This window comes from Aptenodytes patagonicus, chromosome Z (genome assembly GCF_965638725.1).
Source record: "Aptenodytes patagonicus chromosome Z, bAptPat1.pri.cur, whole genome shotgun sequence".
NCBI lineage: Eukaryota > Metazoa > Chordata > Aves > Sphenisciformes > Spheniscidae > Aptenodytes > Aptenodytes patagonicus.
Window position 1 is genome coordinate 49,927,730 of NC_134982.1, and position 16,550 is coordinate 49,944,279.

Here is a 16,550-nt window from a genome sequence, read left to right on the forward strand (position 1 = left end):
CTATTAACGCCATAAAATTAAGTAATTGCTAATAAGCTTTCTTATGCTACCAAAAAGTAGGAAAACTGGATGCACCCCATGCCAATTCTTTTGACCAACTAGGCACCAGACAGCAAGACATTAGTAAAAATCTTCCAACATGGGAAAATACAGAAAACTATGAATCGCTCATGCTTACAAGAATTCAATATCTAGAATCAGGGAAAATAACCTATCTATGGCTATAGCATATATGCAGACTCAGAATGTGTAACAGACTATAGTCATTGGCATGACTAGACAAGCTAGAACGGGTAACATTCTTACAGAGGTAGTATCATTGATCAAACCCCCACTAACCATGGATGAGATTTCTCTAATTGAATGCAGCAAATTGGTAAGTGCTACTTACCATCCACACATAAATCAACTACGATTATTCACAATCCTAATTTCAGATGCTGACAGACATATTGAATGTCTATCCTGTGATCCACTTGGGTTCGCAAGCAAAGTAGGATTTAGTAACGTATTCTAGGGAGATGAACCACTATGATACTGAGAAATAGCTATAAAACTGTGAATGTTGAAGGTTGTCACAAACATGACTCTTGGTTTTGTTTGTGAAGATCGAACGATAGAGTCATAATCCTTGTTTGTCACCACACCCCACTGATTCTTCCTCCTGCACATTTGATTCAGTCAAGGAGAATAACTCCTCTATAGTTTATGTTGGTACAGGTCATTTGTGTGCCAGAACTGCTTGAACTTACATTTTTACTTCTCTGGACAAGCTCAAGAAGAGGGCCCATGCGAACTTCATGAGCTTCAACAAGGCCAAGTGCAAGGTCCTGCACCTGGCTCAGGGCAACCCCTGGTATCAATACTGGCTGGGGGATGAAGGGATTGAGAGCAGCCCTGCCAAGAAGGACTTGGGAGATACTGGTGGATGAAAAGGTGGACATGAGCCAGCAACGTGTGCTCGCAGCCCAGAAAGCCAATCATATCCTGGGCTGCATCAAAGAAGCGTGGCCAGCAGGTCGAGGGAGGGGATTCTGCCCCTCTACTCTGCTCTGGTGAGACCCCCACCTGGAGTACTGCATCCAGCTCTGGAGTACTGCGTCCAGCTCTGGAGCCCTCAGCACAGCAAAGACATGGACCCGTTGGAGTGGGTCCAGAAGAGGGCCATGAAAATGATCAAGAAGGATGGAACACCTCTCCTATGAAGAAAGGCTGAGAGAGTTGGGGTTGTTCAGCATGGAGAAGAGAAGGCTTCGGGGACCTTACTGCAGCCCTATAAGCCCTAAAGACGGCTTATAAAAAAGATGGCAGCAAACTTTTTAGCAGGGCCTGTTGTGACAGGACAAGGGGGAATGGCTTTAAACTAAAGGGGAGTAGATTTAGACTAGATATAAGAAATTTTTAATGCTGAGGGTGGTGAAACACTGGCACAGGTTGCCCAGAGAGATGGTGGATGCCCCATCCCTGGAAACATTCAAGGTCAGGTTGGACCTGACCTCTGAGCAACCTGATCTAGTTGAAGATGTCCCTGTTCATTACTGGGGGGTGGGACTAGATGACCTTTAAAGGTCCCTTCCAACCCAAACTATTCTATCATACTAAGATCCTTTTAATTTTAGGAAAATTCAACCAATGGTTGCTTATCTCAACAGCTGTCTTATAATATCTCAGTGATATACATGTCATTACTGATTTTATAACCCTGCTTGGACAGTATAGCATTATTAAGCTATACCATCAACTTTACCAGTCTTTATCCCCTATTTCATTAGGTATAGGTCTCACCGTCCTCGAAACCTTACTCACTCAACCCAGCTTATACCAACAGTTAGATCAGTTAAAGCAAATGAGAGAGACAGCATTCTTCAAAGTTCTCCTTAACAACCAAAAAACTTCCTAGCATCACTGCTGAGGTAGGCAGGGCAGGCAATCATGAGTGGTGGAAGACTGCTCAGTTGGTGACCCTCAGCGAACCGGCTGTTCTCAATCGTGCTTCATCCCATAATAAAAATTTTAATATTTCAAATACTCACAGTTCTTGTGGTATTACGGCTGGCTTGTTGGAAGAAATGAAAACTTGTACAGCTTGAGACACTGACTTCTCATTACTCACAGTTCTTCTGCTGGCAAAATTCCTTGAAAGGTGCTCAACCAACACGGAGCAGGGAGTATAACCCAGAGCTCCAAGCTTGCACTCAGGCAATCCACTGACTCACACAGTCTGGCTGAAGCAGAACGTCAGATCCAAAGCTGCAAGGGTTAAACAGTTAGGTTTGCCCTGCCATGCCTAAGGGTGAGTCAGGCAGGAGCTGTTAGCAATTCAGAAGAAAGAACAAATGGGCTTGATGGGCAGCCAACCTCAAATGCTTCTCAATCAAGTGGACACTCTCCCATGCCAGCTCAGGGATCATCACACCTGTGATGGGCATGGGATGGGAATGCACGATCATGCATTTCTCCATCCAGGCATGAAAATGCAGTCTCCTTCTATGGACGGTTCCCAGTACCCACAGAGAACTAGGAAGAGTGCTTAGCTCTTGAAAAAGTTGTTAGCACTTGATGATCCTGCTCTGGGAGGGTTTTCCAAGGTAATGGATCTCTGGAACCTCCCTTTGTTCCCAGGAAAAAAAAAACGATGCAGCCCAGGATTAACAGCAATCTTTTATTCTCTGCCGCTACTGCCGCAAATGGAGCTTTTAAGCGACTCTTTTTGTTAACATATGAAAATGTTAAAAGACTGTAAGAATCAATGCAAGTTTTTCAGGTAACTATGGGGTCTGCATACAACAAGAGAGAGAGAAGTAGAAGAAGAAAGGAAGGAAAGTGAGAAGGTCCAAACCAGACAGCAGGGCTTTTGACCCCACTCACTACAAAACTTAGACAGGTACAATTCTCCTCACTTCACTCCTATGAGAAAGCAAAGCTCTCTTTTTCACGCTTTCTCACTCTCTTTCCCTCCATTTTCCTAATGCTCTCAGAAGCTTCTCTCTTTAGGCAGTCATCGTTGTTGTAAGTTTCTTTAAATTGTAAACTGATAATGTCCCAGATTCTGGGGAACCCCTTTGTCAGAGCAATTACTGGGGATACTGTCCCTCTTTGATTGAGAGTTGTGAAATTAAAGGGCTGACTAAATATATGACTCTTTGTTCTCCTGTTTTGCAAGCAACAATTTTAAGCAAAATACACATTTTGCATGTACATTCATGTTCCTGTGTTTTATTTTCTCTCAAAGACTGAATTTATGATATGATCCGTGTGAATTAGGAATTTGGATCTTACCCTGCGTATTTGCTACTGTCGAACTAAGAAATCCCTAATATGTACCCATCCCTTGAACCAAATCATCCTTTCTTCAAATCAATTTCATTCCTTGGACTCCAAGTGTACACGTGGCTCTTAGCCACATGCAAAAGTCCTACACATGACAATACTTTATGGCTTCCTTAATGAATGGAATTTTATCTTAATGATGCTACAGAAAAAAGCCGTACCATGTCATAATACACTTGCCAAGCTCTACTTTGAAAAAAGTACCCATTTGATTTCTTAAGGCAGACCGGGCCCCAGCTGTTCAGCGGTTTTCATTGTTAAACAAATGAATTTGGCAGACGAGAACATAATCTTACTTAGTGATGTTTCCCATTTTGGTGTCAGTCTGAAGCTATGAATGGCTCTTGGAAGTCTATGCTTGAAAGATGTACCAAACTGATGGACTAGGATTTGATGATACTGTATCTGGTATGGCTTACTGAATTTTCTCGTGTTCCACTGCATCTGTATCGTTCGCATTTCATTAATTAGAAAATGCCCTCCATGACAGCTCAGAAGCTTGCTGTTTTTCTTTTAGATGCCCCAGGATTTAACACTAATGGTTCAGTAGATGACACTTATCTGTGCTCTGGCAATTGCTGAACAGTCTTGACCACTTGCAGGTCTTCCATCAGCTGCTCTCTCAGGTATTGCTGATCAGCCTACCGGAAGCCAAAAGCTGGGAGCACCCAGGACAGTCCATCAAGACCGTGGAAAGAACTTGTAACCAGTGCTTTCGTTCAGCTGGGATTTTTGAAGTGTTCCCCCACCCCCTTTTTTGTTCCCCTGTTCCACAGATGACAAGAAGGACATGTTTTTAAAGTAATCCTTTTAAGTTTTGAAAAACTACTCCTTCTCCATCCCAGTAACGTTGCCTCTCTTGCGACGAGAAGACAATTTAGTGCAAAATGCAGTCTTTTGCTTTTGAGATCACACTATACTTGGCACACCCAAGAGCCTCTCTTACTTACACTTTGCCTAGACACGTGAAATGCTAGTCAGCCTTCAGGTACCTGCACAGTCTTGGGCTTCTCCGTACAAACACGACCACCAACACATCCCCAGATCACCTGAACATTGTTTGAGGGTTGGAGGATGAGCAGGGACACCGCAGAAAGCCGCTGGAAAATGCTGGGCACCCTGAAACCCGTGAGGCTGCCAGCCACGGCCCTGGGCCCCAGGCAGGCTGCGGCCCCAAGGCCTGCCTGGGGAGGAGCCGCTGCTGGTGAGCGGCACCGCCGCCACGGACCGCTGCGGCCCGCCCGTGAGGCGGCGCTGGGTGCGCTGCAGAGAGCGAGCGGGCGGGCGGGCGGGGCGGGGCGAAGGCCGCCCGCCGCCCCAGGGCCGGGTAGGCCGTGTTTCGTAGGCGGCCCGGCAGTCGGCCGCCCGCCGGAAGGCTCCGGCACCGACCCACGGCACCGCCGTTACGGTGGGTAGCGAGCCATGCGAAGCGGCGGCAGAGAGGCGGCGGCGGGCGGCAGCTGCGGCCGCGCAGGCGCGCTGGGCTCGGCGACGGCGGGCGGGGCGGGGCGGGGGAGCGCTTCCTCCGCTCCTGTCGCAGTTTGGCAGCGGCAGCGCGCCTGCGCGCCGTCGGGGGGGGGGGGGGGGGGGCAGGGCGGGGGAGGAGGGCGGGGCCCGGCCCTGTGTTTTGAACGGCTCGATGCGGGTGGCTCACTATTTGGCAGGAAGGTGAGGAGGCCTCTATCCTGGTGGCGGAGCTCGCGTAGGGAGAGGGGGATCCAAATGTGGCAGAGGCGAGCAGGAGGCAGCGGCGGCGGCGGCGGCGGAGGGGGGCAAACGAGACAAGGGGAGCGGCCGTCCCCGCTGCCGCCGCGGAGGAGCTGAGCGGCCTGGCAAGGCAGGGGCTGCGGCAGCGGCTGCAGCGCTGGCACCCCCGGGCCGCCCGCCTGGCACCCCTGGGCGCCCGTCCCGCCGGCAGGTGAGCGAGCGGGGTAGGCGGGGGAGGGGAGGCGAGGGGGGTGGGGGGGGAGCGCAGCCCGTCGCGCCGCCCTTGGCCTGGCCCGGCCCAGTACCGGGCAGAGCCGGAGGGAGTCGCTGTGGGGGGAGCCGGAGCCGCCGCTCCCAGCCCAGCCTCGCCTCCCCTCCCCCGGGGCTGACATTATGTATCCACCCGCGGCGTCCCGGCCCCGCGCCCCCTCCTCCGCCGTGGTCCGGCGCCCCTCCCGTCCCGCCCCCGCCGCCCTCCTCAGCGGCCCGCCCGGAAGTCGCGGGAGGCGGGCGGCTGCGGGGCCGCGGGGGCCCCGGACTCATGTTGCCGTCTCTGCCTTCCCTTCCCCCGCAGCGCCCCGGCTGCCTGGCAACCCCCACCCTTCCGGGCTCCGGGGGGCTGCCGCCCTTCCCTGGCACGGGCCCCGCTCGGCATCCACCCTCCGTCCCCTGCCGGAGGGGAGGGGTCGGGGCCGCCCGCCCCCTTCCCCTCTGCGGAGCTATTGTATGTGGGCTGGGGCCCGCCGAGGGGCTGCCGGCAGATAAGCCTCCCCCTCGATAGCTCACGCCGGGGGAGCCGGAGGCGGGGGGAAGCGTGCCCCGGCCCCCCCGCCGCGGGAAAGCGGGGCGAAGGGGGCGTGAGTGGGGTGGTGGCGGGGCCGGGCCGCGCCGCGGCAGCCGGAGGGGGAGCCGCCGCGCTGCCGCCCCGGGCTGGCAGCGGCAGGGTTGCGGGCAGCGCTGCCGCGGTGTGAGGCACCCCGTGTGTGTGAGTGTGTGCGAGTGTGTGCGCGCTCCGCTCGGGCTGCGCTGGGATCCTTTGTCTGCTGCTGCCGCTTTCCCCTCCTCCCTCCCTCCCTTCCCTTTCTCTGTGCCTGCCTCTCCTCCCTCCTCGCCTTCCTCTCTCCCTCCCTTCGTTCCCCTCTCTCCCAGACTCCAAGCGCTGCTGCAGCTGCAGGTTTGTAAATACTGGACCAACACACACACAACATGGCTGACGCTCGCCCTGCTCCTCCACCAGGGTCTCCGCCTTCTCCCTCTGTCTCCGCCGCTTAGTCTTTCCTCCGTTTAAGCTTTTGTTTCTTCCCCCTCCCCCCTCATCTCCCATCCAAAAAAAAGAGGAAAAACAATTCACCCTCCTTATTGCGCGCATGGCGGGATTTCAAGGGTAAGGATCCTCGCTTTGGAAGCTTTCTCCTTTCGTTTTGCTGTTTACAACAAAATGAAACCTAAAATCAAAGGGGATTTGGGAACCAGGCAAGGCCTGGGGCGAGGGAGGAAGGGAGGAAAGGAAGGGGGGAATTGGGTGAGCCCCGCTGAGAGAGGCTTGATTGGAATGTGCATATCTTTTTCTCTTTTTGGATGGGGGGAGGCTGATGCATCAAAGTGCTGGCAGAGATGAAATACTGTATTACACTTGCAGAATGATCTAGGGCCGTTTCTTTCATTTCAGGATGTAGTTTGGTGTAAGGTATCAACTCAGCAGTCACATTAAAAAAACCTGAACTAGTTATGTCAGAATAGGCATTGTGTAGGTAAAAACCATAGCACAGGCTTTTTGGATTTCTTTTCGTTCCCTATGTCTCCTTGTCAGTATCTTAAACAGCTCACAAATCATGGGATGCAAAACTGGAATTAACACTTGCCAGGTCTTTTCGTTGCTAGTTTTCTGTCACAGATTAATTTGCCCTTGTGATGACAATAGCACAAACCGAAACGTTTCCTTTTTGCTACAAGGAGCGCTCCTGCTTTTCAGATTCCTTTTTTGTAAAAAAGGCATGGCATCGTGAACTTAAGTGAGCTCCCAAACTAAAACAAGACAGCATGTTTCTGACCTCTCCTAACACAAGGCAAATGTTCAGTTCAGTACCCCCCACCTCAGTTATTCAGAGCACCCCCTTCTGGCTTCAATGAATATGGCTTATTTTTTTGCTTGCTTATGACGTAAAACCAAAATAACGTTTGAAGGTAGTTTGAGCATATCTAAAGTGATCTGCCATGGAACAGACTTATATCTGGGTTGTAACTTAAGGGTGAATGCTGAAGGTGCTAAGACATGCTTTATATTGCTTTCTAGACATGTTACTGTAATTCATAGTAGATGTTTCATCTTTCAAAGATTATATTTAAAGACGTGGTCTTTATTCAATCATATACACATGGATAGCCATGGCTTCTGTTAATATCTGAGCGCTGCCCTAAAGTAACGAATGTCCTAGCTCTGTCGTCTTTGTCTACTTTGCTTTGGAAGCTTCTAGTGGAGAAGCACTGGCATGGCATAATCATACAGCTTTTACTGAGATAGAAATAAATACTACACTTCAATGCTAGAGTTATGGATCATATATTAATACTTTTTTTCTGCTTTGTTTTCCATCCCCATTAACAAGCATTGATTAACCAGTGAGGAGAAAATAATTTATAATAATGAGTTTACAACAACATAAAACTTGAGTGGAGTCATCCAAGTTACAAGATCATTTTGGAATGTGTATCTACGTCATGGCTCCTGAGCCAACTGTACTACTTCTAGATGGAAAGTCCGAGCAAAATTCTGTAACTTGATATATCAGTAGATTCCTGCAGCAGTCAGAGGTTTTTTTTTTACATTTAACAACCTGAAGGCAATACTGGTAAAGCCACTAGGCTAGTTTACCAGTTGTAGCTAATTAGTCATTCATTATGATAGCCACCAAATTTTGAAATTATTGCTCTCTTAGTAAAAGTGTGAAATGTACTGAGGTATGCAGCTGGTGCCTCAGAATAGGCCTTTGGATACTTAAGCTGATTCTTAGGCTGAAGAGCAAAATAAACAAAATGACCATCCGCAACACATCTGTTTAAATAATGGATCACTTAAAAATAGTCATGTTTCTTAACTGGTACATGATAGTTCTGTTGCTAGAACTGAATTTTATTCCGTAAAATTCAGCTCTGCTTCATTAGCTTTGTGAAGTTTCTTGTTTATAGCATCTTCGCTATAGCTTGCAATGGTGTTCTTTTCTATGACACCTAGAAGATTTTTATTCCTGTCTTGGTTGTGTTGATGAGTTGGTCAAAAATCAATACTGTGGGTCCCAGTATTCCATGAGGAGCTGATCTAGTTGAAGAACTTGCCAAATCTTTGTGTCTTTGGTACCACTAAGTGAAGACACTTAGTGTTTTTGTCATTGTTGGTAATGCTAGGCTGTGTTTAACCAAATTAAAAACCAGGTACTAGTAAAATCTTCTGTTGTAAAACTGTTTACTTTTTCATATTGGGATGTGAGACTGAGGAAAAAGACAACTGCAAGAAATGCAGTCTCAGTGATCAGCTTGCTGGAAGGTGTTAGAAATTAACGAATTTCTTCTAACAAGAAATAACTTTTCAATGAATCTTCAATCAAGTAAATCATGACTCAATGTAGTTCTAAATATTTATGAAATCACCAATTAAAATATAAAGTCCTAAAGGTAATAAACACTTTTACTTGATCTTATACTTCAATACTTTTTGTATATTTTCTCGATCCAAGTAGTATTCTTCCATTGACTCCTTACCCTGTATCCTTCCTTGCTATCTGTTGCCAAGATACACTCTTCGACATGTTCAGATCTGTAAACATCTAGCTGATGCAATAGCTGTTTTAAAGTGTTTTTTTAATGTAATGCATAATTTGCTTAATGTTTGACAAATGAAAGATTTTCAGTAAGATTCTATTTTCTGAAGAAAAGAAACAGACTTTTTTTTAATGAAGCCTGTTGCTGTAAACTTTTTTCATGCTTTTATTTTGGTTTTCCTTGCCTCCTTTCCTTTCTTTCCCCAGGTATTAGACAGATCAAACTTGACTTCTTGATGGTATGGCATGAGACTATGTTTTTGTAGATGACTAAAACCAATTCAACAAAGTGGTTTAAAAACCATCTTTCAAAAGCTGTTCAGTGAAGCTGAGCCAAGAGGGAGAATCACTATTATGGAAAGTTATTTCCTGTTCTATGGTTAGATAGCTTGTTTCTCATACCAGGTGTGAGAGAATTTTTTGGTTTGTTGTTTTTCTTATTTTCATTCTCTTACTACTCTTCAGAGTTTGGTGGTTTTATGATCGGAAGGCGAATGCTGATCTTCCTTAACACTGGTTTTCCTAGTAAGTGCTTCCTGTATATCAAGATGTGTCCCACTTGCTATCCAGATGCTGCCTAGATGTCAGCATACCATGTGACTTAAAGGAATGGGAAATGTGACTTTCCTTGTATAAATGTGCAGACTGCTTCCATCTACATCTCTATGACATGGGAAAGTGTTGAATTCCTTGAAACAGTGTAGTTAACTAATCTGTGTTTATCTAGGAACAGTTGATTGTAGTGACAAAGGGGCCTCATCACTGATCCATTTCAAACAATGGTGAAATAATTTAGTTCAAACTTACTGCTTTCACCATGTGGTGGTTGCAATTAACTTTCTATTGTACTGTAAAATGTGAATTTGCTGATGGCATGTGGAATTCAGGAGGTGAATTGATTTGGCTGTCAGGTTGTGGAGAATGGCTCTATGAACCCAGGTTACCTTTTTGTTTCTTTCTTGTAATGTATGTTGTGAAACTGCTGTAAATATATGCTATATGAGGTCTTGTTTGACTTGCTAACTTAAACTTTATTGAAATGGTTTCACAAAATGCTGAAATACATAGAAATTGTTGTCATTACCTGTGGTGACTACTAGCCTTGACTATTAACTAATGATATTCTCATCTTTGCAGTTATTGCAAGGTGGTTGAGATATTGTTGAAATATCTTCTGATGATTTTTTTTTTTTGAGATCTGCTTGCAGAATAAGAGTTACTGACAGTATATTGTAAGCACTTACAAGTAGGTTTTTATAGTCTTTTTGATAAGGCTATAAAGCTTATAAACCCCTAAGAGCTGATTAGCTCTTGGGGGGTTTTTTGTTTGTTTGCTTGGTTTGTTTTTGTTTTTTTAAAATGTTATTGTTGAATGTTCCAATACGGTATTCAAGGTCTGCACCTACAAGTACTGGTGAGTGTAGATACTTATTTCAAGAGCAGTTCTGTGGATTTCAGTGATTTAGTAAATACTTAACTTATACAGAATGACTGCTGAACTTTGGACCTTTGGTTCCATATGGTAGTTCGAACAAAATGGAATTGTATCATTTCAGTTACTCCTTTGTTGTTGTGTTTTGCATTACTTTTGCAGTTCTCATGTTGCTGACTTATGGTGGCCTTGCATAAGAACATTTTTATCATGATGACCAATTGTTGAGTCCACTTGCTGTCTTTGAAGTCATTTCTTCATTTTCACTTCACCACTTCTGGCCTAGCTGTACACAGGTCCTATTCTCTGACTGCGCTCTAGCTGGTAGTCCCCTTCTAACAGTGCCAGCTACCTCAGCTGAAGGGCCCTGGGTTCAATCACTACAGCTGCCTTTCTTGAGTGAGTGGTGGGGTGTGGTAACCTAACTATTCTTAATGATGGTTTCCAGAGTTGTTTGTTTTAGTGTCAGAGTGTTGGGGAGCCTGCCTGGTGAAGTCTAAGACTGCTTTTATCTGCAGGTTTGGAATTACTTTAGAATTAAAGTGCTCCAATAAAATGTGTTGCTTTCTTTAAGGTCACTGGTGGATCTTCCATCCTTTTGCCTTTTGTTTTCAGAGAGTCTTCCTAATGGTTCAGAAGTAGTCTTGAATCCTGAGATCCCAATCTTGGCAAATTAACTATGTAAATTTGGGAGTAGCCTATTAAGATGACAGTTCCCTCTGAATGTGTACCTCAGAGGCTTTTTTTTTTTCTATCCATTGTGTTGCTTTGTTTCGTCTCCTAGATTCCTGTTAGAGCGGAACAATTAATGAATACAGGGAATGTTTGTAAGTTTATCTGTTCTAAGATTACTATGCTAACTAGGTTGTAAAGTGTAACATTACCTGGCAATTTAATGTCCACCATTGATGCTGCTTCTTAGAGTGATACTACTCTACCCAGATGTGGCCACTTATATATAAAATGAAATAGTAATAAGCTTGACTTTTTTTCCAGTAATGTTCTTTGACTTATTCTAAAGCATAGTAAGTTGTTCTAGCTGATCTGTGCCATCATGCTGAAGTCTGTAAAATTTCACCTATATAGACTTTAATTTGACCCTCTTTCAAAAAAAAAAAAAAACACCCAACTTTTTTCCTCTGAGCTTGTATAAATCCAATTTAAACGTAAAAATGAACTTCACTAGATCATAATCTCTTACCCTAAGTGGGTAAGAACTGAAAGATTTATTAGATGTCAGACTTCTGGTCTGGTATTTATTAAAATCAAATAATTGTTTCTGTTGCAAAACTAATTTTCCTAATTTAGTATTTAAGTTCCCCACACGGAATTCTTCCCTAGTATGCTGAACAAAGGTAGCTTAAGTCCAGTTTAGAATCTTGTGTTTGCTGTTGAGATTTTTGAATATGGAAATTTCCAGCTTTCTAGATTTAATGTGTTGTGAGCTGAGTAGTATAGGAGAAGGCATGTTCTAGAGTAGTTCCCTGGTGACATTTCTGTTAAGTTTTCTTGGTAACGTTTTCCAAATGCCTTGACAAACATAATGTTTGCTAAAATTCAGTACAGTGCTTAGGCTTCTAGTATGCAAAGGTAAGTACCTATCATATACTGGCAAGTATTGTGTCTGTTCTTCTGCATGTCTGTAACTTAATCTCTGGTCTTCAACTTGAACTGTAAAAATGTTTGTAGATTAGACTGTCTTTATTCAATTTTCTAGGAATGATAAAAATAAATAAAAATAACGTTTGGAGGATGTAGGTCATGTAACTCATATAATTGTACTTGGAAGACAGTTGGCTATGTCTGTATGATTCTGGACAATTGCTTGCCTGTCCTGTTTTATAACCATGTGTGTTTTAGGCAATGATCTGAACACCAAAGTGAAACCAGAATGGGAGCAAATATGTTAGAGATTAATTTACTACTACCTTCTCAAAAACTTCCAGTTGCAGAGAGCTTTATTGAATGGACATAATGACCTTTTTGTTCATTAATCCCCTTCAGAAGATCTTTGTCTTAGTGGTGAAAGATGACACACAAATTCATTAATGGTTGTTTTGCCGTCAGTGGAACTGCAGTTTTGTGAGATATGATTGGTCAAAATCCATGCTCTGACAAGAGTATATTAAAAAAATAGCTTAACAGTAAATTCTGCCTTTCATATGACTTCATAGAAATCTGACTCAAGTGCTTTTAGGGTTAAGGAATATGCAGGTGTTTGACATACTTGGAAACCACGGACTGTTGGATACTCATACGGTTGACATTATGTTGGTAGGGGGAGGGAGCATTCACAGTGGCTGTACTTCGGGTCATCTCTCTCTACTGCTGAAGGGAGGAGGAAAAGGCTTCTCTAGGCGTGAGTAAGGATAGAAATCTTTTAGTCCCTAGACTGCAGGAGTGCACCCTGGGTGAATTACATCTCCATCTTCTGCATCTCCATTTTGTCAGTGAAAGCATACTTTATGGTTAGGTGCCAGCCATAAGACAGAGAGGGCAAGCAAACTGTCGGGCAGCAAACTGTCTTCTGGTTCATGTGCTTTCCTAACTGTTCAGGTTGCAGGGGGAGATTCACTCCTACCCTCAGTTATACCTGTGTGTATACCTGCGGCTTGTATGGAGAGAGGTAAGGCAAATTTATGTTATTTCTTATCACTAGGGACACGTGGCTGTATTAATAGTGGATGAAAAGTACATTTTTAAATGGTAATATCTTGCTGTGACCCTGGTGGGAAACCAGGGGTAAAGAAAGCATTGCATTACAAATAGTTTTAGGCTAGATGCTTGAAGAAAGGAATTTATATGGATTCATTTGAGGTGGGGTTTTTGTTTTGTTTTTCCCCATATGTATAAAATTAATTGAAGGAGAAAAGGCGGGGGGGGCGGGGCGGGGCGTGAGACTTTGCTGTAAATAAACATCCTAGTTTTCAGTCACACTTAGGCCTCTAACCACATTTCTAGGAGACTTATGTTTGGGTGGGGGTGTGTCATGCACCGTGTAGTACCAAAAGAAGGGGGGGAAACAACCACTAGTCAGACTCCACAGTCAGGCAGGTACTATATGGTGAAAGTTTATTGTGAGAGCCAGAATCCTTAAGCAAGCATACAGGTTCATGAAATAGTAACACATAACACAACACAACTACATACACAGGGAGGGTAATACGACCTGTCAGTAAGGATCAAGCCGGTGGTCACAGACGGTTCAGGGATCTCAGTCCAGCTGAGAGGGAGCTCCGAAGAGCCTCCTCCAGTCCGTGTCCTTTATGCTTTTGTTGCTGCATGGTCTCGGTAGATAAGCCCTTGGTTGGGTCTTTAGGCCCTTGACATAAGTTTAGGCCTCAGAACTGCGAGAGGTGTGGCAGAGGCAGACTTATCAAGGATGACAGTGTCCAAGCAGGCGAGAGCTATGGGGCCTTCGCTCCATCCTGTCCCCCATTTCTGCACAGTCATTGCTCCCTTGTGTCCAGCTACATGGGGGCATGGGCATAAGTTTCACTAAGATTTGCGAGAGATGTGGCAGAGGCAGACTTATCAAGCGAGGACATACTCAAGGATGACCGTGTCCAAACAGGTGAGAGCTATGGGGCCTTCACTCCATCCTGTCCCCCATGTCTGCACAGTCATTGCTGCCTTACGTCCAGCTACATGGGGGCATGGGTATCACAGGGTGGCACAAGGTTTTATATGAAACGGGGATCAGCTTAAAAGGCAGAGGTGTGGTTGACTGTTCTTGTGTGTGCTCCATTTATATGTAGGACAGACTTCTAGAAAGCCTCACCTGCTTTTAAGGGAAAGGATATCCTGCCTTCCGAGATGCTGTTCTCATTGGAAGATACCTCACTTTTCCCCTTTTTTAATTTCCATTTCTCCCCTTCTCTACTCCTCAGTTGAGTAGACTCAACCTTGTTTCAAGTACTGAAGGACAATTTAGTCCTCTCTGCAAATAAGTATGTGCATTTCCAAAAGGAAAAAGGGATGTGGGTTTTTTGGGGGTGGTGGTTGTTATTACCAATATCTGGATTGATGCAAAATCTCAGGAAGTACAATTAAATGTTTATGTTAATGAATCTAGTTCAGGTCAGATATAAAGCTTTCTGGAGAGAAAATTAGATTTTCTAATCTAATTCGATTAGAAAAGTCTACCTGTTGCTGCTTCTGAAAGTTCTCATTCTGAAGTCCTATCTCGATTAATTTACTTTCTCATTTCATTTCCATTCATGCTGCATGCACAGTGAAGTAATTTCAAAGCAGGGTTTTTGATCAGAGCTTATTATCAAAGTCTAAGAAAGGAAAGCATGTTTGCTGTGGGACAAGCAAGGTATGTTAGTGAACAAGTGATTCCAAGGTGGTCCTCATTCTTAAAGTCTTGACTTCCTTCTTGCCATCATTTTGTCACCTTTCTCCTACTACAGAACAAGAGGAATTCAATGTTTTTAAGGCAGCTGTTTCTGAGCAAAAATTGTCATATTCAGACTCATGCAGGTGTTCTCTTAAAGTACATTTTTCCACAGTCCAGTAAATAGCTTCTCAGAGTAACTTGAAACAGTTCTTCATCCTCTTAAGAACTTCAGGATCTTCTGATTAGCTTCAAGAGTATGCAGATACCGTACCATTTTCAGAACTAGTACTTTGTGCATTTTTCTTCCATGTTTTAAAAAGCACCAACAGTGTGAGGATTGGTTTCTTCTGATGTCTCCACTGCTTTTAGGGAGGGTCACTGCTTTCACAGCTTGATTTTTCTCTCCCTGTTGTCATGCCCTTCCCACCCCCTCCTGACATTTACTTATACAGGATATGTTGTGTTTTTCACCAAAAATCTGAAAGACCTTTATGTAAGCAAAGAAAATACCATGTAATGTTACAATGCTGATGGTTCTCATCTTTTATAGAAAAAAGTATGATCAGCAGTTTAATAAGTTATCATTGTCCTTGCTTATGAATCCAGTGTTGACTGCAGTATTTAAATTATTAATATTACAAATCTCTGATATCTTTTCTTTACAGCTATACTACTCTTCTGAAAGTAGCAATTTTTGTTTTTAAAGTACTATTCTTTCACTGACCTTCCAAATTTATCAAAACCAGTGTAGTTAGCTGCAGCTAGAGCTCATAATACAATGCTGAATTTGGTTTTCAGTGCCTTGCTGTTACTGTGTATTACAACTTTGACATCTATTGCAGCTATTCACCATTTAAAGCTGATAATCTGTTTAGGTTGAGATTCTTACTAACACTGTAGGCAGGGAGTGAATATTCTGCAGTTGGTCTGGAAAAACGAAGATCACATAATTGGTTAGTAGCCATGGCAAGAGACTTGTCATTCTTAACAGCAAATGCTTTCACTTAAGTGATGTACGTTTCCAGTGTAAACAGTTACTTGAATGTATTTGTATGAGAACTGCTTTAATCTAAGCAAAAATGGCCGAAGGTGAAGAAAATAGGTGAGACAAAGTCAATTCATGACTGGTTGCTCAGCTTTTTCAAGATGCAGATTACAAGCAAGAGATAATTTTTCCCGAGTCCTTTTTTTTTTGGGTTTTTTTTTTCCTGATCATTGCAAAGATAGGATGAAAATTACTACTGATTTAAACTGTCTAATCAAGTATATAAGCTTTTCTTAAAATCAGGTCTGTAGGGAGAAATTTTTCTGTGCTTTGAGTATGGGCTTAGGGTCTTTGTATCAGTGTGATCGTGCTTCAGTTTGCAAAATGTTACTGTTTACTCTTTCCTTGCAGTAATTCCTAAAAAAATTATTTGTCCTTTTTTTTGTGACTAGAAGCCTTAATTTATCCAATAACTTCACTCTAATTCCTCTCCCTACTCCCCGCTGATTTAAGAAAGAGAACTACATTTTTATCAGAGTAGAGGAAGTCAGTATTTGTGTCCAACAGAGACCTCCAATTCATTAAACACTGTCTGTTATGATTGTAGTTACTGTGGTGTTCATGATGGGAGAAGTTTAGGCATGTGTGTCTCAAATCCATGAATGAATGGGCTCATAGTACAGCTTGTCATAGTTTTGGTTGTATACAGAGCTAATGTGGGTAACTGTTCTTTCTAACCTGGTCCCTCTAAGTGTTTTGTGGCCCTGCTTTTTTTGTTTTTTCTAAATGTTGAATTACTACTTATTTGTCAATATCCTTACTGGTTACTTAGGTTGAGGCTCATAGCAATTAAATTTTGACTTTCTAATTAATGCTGTGAATAATAGCTTGTCCTAATAAGAATTTTGAATGCTCATGTGTTTTGTCTGCTTTTAAAGC

The 16,550-nt window shown here is 43.8% G+C and overlaps 1 protein-coding gene across 4 annotated transcripts in view; it reads left to right on the plus strand.

Moving 5' to 3' along the window:
• The first annotated feature begins 4,656 nt into the window (after positions 1-4,656).
• The window catches only part of SPIN1 (spindlin 1), a 56,108-nt gene continuing 44,214 nt past the window's right edge, over positions 4,657-16,550 (plus strand). Inside the window, exon 1 of one of the 4 annotated variants that reach the window (XM_076361880.1) lies at positions 4,657-4,738. The gene's annotated coding sequence lies outside the window, so the exon portion shown is untranslated. The other 3 variants (XM_076361881.1, XM_076361878.1, XM_076361879.1) reach the window with 3 other exon arrangements.